The sequence below is a fragment of the Calidris pugnax genome, unplaced genomic scaffold (genome assembly GCF_001431845.1).
Source record: "Calidris pugnax isolate Ruff unplaced genomic scaffold, ASM143184v1 scaffold50, whole genome shotgun sequence".
Classification (NCBI taxonomy): Eukaryota; Metazoa; Chordata; class Aves; order Charadriiformes; family Scolopacidae; genus Calidris; species Calidris pugnax.
Window position 1 is genome coordinate 1613740 of NW_015090780.1, and position 3118 is coordinate 1616857.

Sequence of the window (3118 nt, forward strand, 5' to 3'; positions counted from 1 at the left end):
GTGCCCGGTGCTGCCTGTTTGCTGTCTGAATTGGTGGTGGGAGGCATGTAGTGGTGGTTTTTTGGGGGAGGGGGGGGGTGTGTTTACAGGTGTGGGCACTCTTGCCACCAGCTCACCATAAACTCACCATAAACTCACCATAAACTCACCATAAACTCACCATAAACTCACCACAAGCACCAGGGAGGGGGGGGAAGAGGGAGCCCATTGCGGCGGCAAGAATGAGTGCATGGAAAGGAAGGAAAAGAGTGAAGGAAGAGGCAAAAAGGGAGGGGAAAAAGCGAGGTCGAAGCGACGGTGGAATCACAGCAAAAACAGCCGGAAAAAGGAAACGGGCCCTGAAAAGTCAAATAAAAATAGCAGCGAGGCGAACCCAAGTGTGCAGCACATGGGAGTGAGCGCATTTCCTTCTTCGAGGGCAGCACCGCACGCTCCCGGCTGCTCTGGGCAAGGAAGGGGGGGGTGGTGGGTGCTCTGATGTGGCTCCAGCAGCCGCTGTGACCGTGGCCAGCCCCCCCCCCAACCCCCCCAGTGCTGTGCTAGCCACTTGGCAACCGGTCAGTCCCTGGCCAGCCTGAGCAACCCCCCACTTTGCCTGTGGTCCGGGTGGTCCACGGGTGAGGTGGATGCGGGGGATGCTGTGGAGGAGGATGTGACAGGCGTGTAAAGGCTGCACACGTGTGTGTTAGAGCACGAGGGGATGAAAGGGGGGTGTGTGGGGAGGGGGGGGCTCGCTGGCCGTGCCCTCAGCCCCCGCACGGTGCCATGTGCCGCCGGCTGATGGCCTCGCCAGATGCATCCGAGCGCCGTGCAAACAGCGCAGTCACGGCTTCCTCCCCTCCCCGCTTGTTTTGCAATCACGGCGGGGGCCCCCCGGGAGGTGGGGGTCGGTGGCCAGCGCTGCTGGGGTGGCGGGGACGGGGACAGGGATGGGGACAGGGATGGGGACTGGTGGTCCTTACCAGGGCCAGCGTCCTGCATCCCAACCCAGCTGGAGGGAGCTCGGAGGCAGCGGCAGAACACAGCCTGCCCTGGGGACCACGCTGGGGGACCGTGCCCAGGGACCGTGCCAGGGGCCTGTGCCAAGGTGCCGTGCCCAGGGTCGGTGCCAGGGGCTGGTGGCTGCTGCGTTTCCGCAGAGCCGAGGCCGGAGGCACGTTTCTCCCCTTTGCACCATCACTCTCCCACCGAAACCCAGCTGCCCCTGGCCTGCAGCGGAGATGCCACCATCCTGGGGTGCCAACAACACCCCTGGCTGATGTCCGGGGTGGGGGGGGGGACCCTCACCCACACGAACCCCCTACTTTGGTCCTTCACAAGCCATGCTGGGGGCCCGTCCCCTCCAGCCCCAGCGCTGGGGGCACTGGCACACGCAGGCTGTGCCTGACGAAGCAGAGCAGCGTGGTGTTTTTTTGGTTTTTTTTTTTTTTGTTCTCTCCCATCTCCCTGCAGCATCGTAAAGCTGTTGAAAGCCCAGATTTACGGTGTGATAAACGCTGGGGGCTCTGCTGAATATTTTACTGCTCCATCCTTTGGAGAGAGAGAGAGAGAGAGAGAGAGCGAGCGGCTGGTTTGGAGGAGCGGGGAGAGCCGGGCGCAGGGCGGCAACACCCGGCGGCATCGCTGCCCGGCTCCGGCTGGAGGACGGCGGGTCCCGGGGGACAGGGATGGGGACGGCTGGGAGTGGGGCTGCACGGAGCCGTGCCACGGCCCAGGTGGGTCCTGGCACCCCCAGCCATGGGAAACCGGGTGCCCGAGCCCCTCCAGGCAGCGGGAAAGTGCTGACCTTCCCCTCCCTCCCCTGTTTCCTGGGCCCGTTGCTGCTGGTTTCTGGAAGCATCTGCAGACCAGATTGTGCCACGGGGTGCCTGTGCCAGGACATGCCAGCTGAGAGGCAGGGTGCGCCCAGGCCCAGCTCTCTGGGGGGGTCTCCCTCCCCACACCCCCATCACCCTCTCCCCTGCTGGGTGCTTGGTGGGGGGCTGTGTCCTGGCTGGGAAGGGCTGGGGGATGCAGGAAAGCAGCTCTGCCCAGCTCCACCGCCACCTCCGCCAGCAAGAGGTTGGGAGCTTCAGGGCTGCACGTGTGTGCAAAGGCACATATATATCCGTGCATGCATGTACGTGTGTGGGCACCCGTGTATGGGTGTGTGCATGTGGCTATACATGTGTTTGTGCATGTACGTGTGTGCACACGGGTGTGTGCACCCCATTTTGCGTGTGTGCACGCATGTACATGGGGGTGTGCGTGTGGATATGTGTGCATACGTCCGTGTGCAAGGGGGTGTGTGTGTGAATACACGTGTGTGTGTGTGATTCCTCTCCACGGCTGCTTCCCCAGGGGGTGGCTGCAGCCACGGGCACTGCCAGCCCCGGGTACCCTCCTTCCTGCCGCCGGAGCTGGAGCCGGAGCCGGGCGTTGGAGCCGGGAGGCCTCGGCACCGGGAGGGAGCCGTCGGGCCCGGGATGCCGGGCTCGGTGGGAGGGCAGGCTGGATGCTCCCCATCCCGGCCCCCACGCTATGGCACCTCCCGGGTGGGCACAGGCTCCAGCAGCTCTCGACGCCCAGCGGGAGCCCGGCAGCGGGTGCGCCGTGGCTCCAACACCAGCACGGGGCACGGCCACGCTGAGAAGCCGAGGGGGCCACCAGGGGCTCGGTTGGGGACTAGAGGGGACCTGCTTTGCCCCCCGCTGCCGTGGCCCCCGGCCCCGTTGCTCGGCCCGCGGCATCCTGCGCCGGGGCCCATTGTTCGGCCGCGCCGGGCTGCGGGGCAGGATTCCTTTGTCAGAGCTCGGCAATATTTTATTCTAACAATTAACCAAACACGCCCGGGCTCCCGAGCCTGTTTGTGATTATTGGAGGGCGAATTCCCCTGCCTCGCTCCCCTCTTGGTGCCGGCTCTGCCTTGGGGCCATGCCGGGCGGTGGGGATCCAGCGTGGGGTTGGGGACCCCAAACTGTGTCGAGAGCCCCCCGCTCCTGCAGCTGGGACTCAGGGGGGGGATTTAGTTGCCTGGACCCCCTCGGGAGCCCGCGAGCATCGCCGACATTGTCTCCGCAGCAGCGGGATCCGTGGTGGCGCAGGGGCAGCGGTGACTCATGGAGGGGTTGGGGGGGTT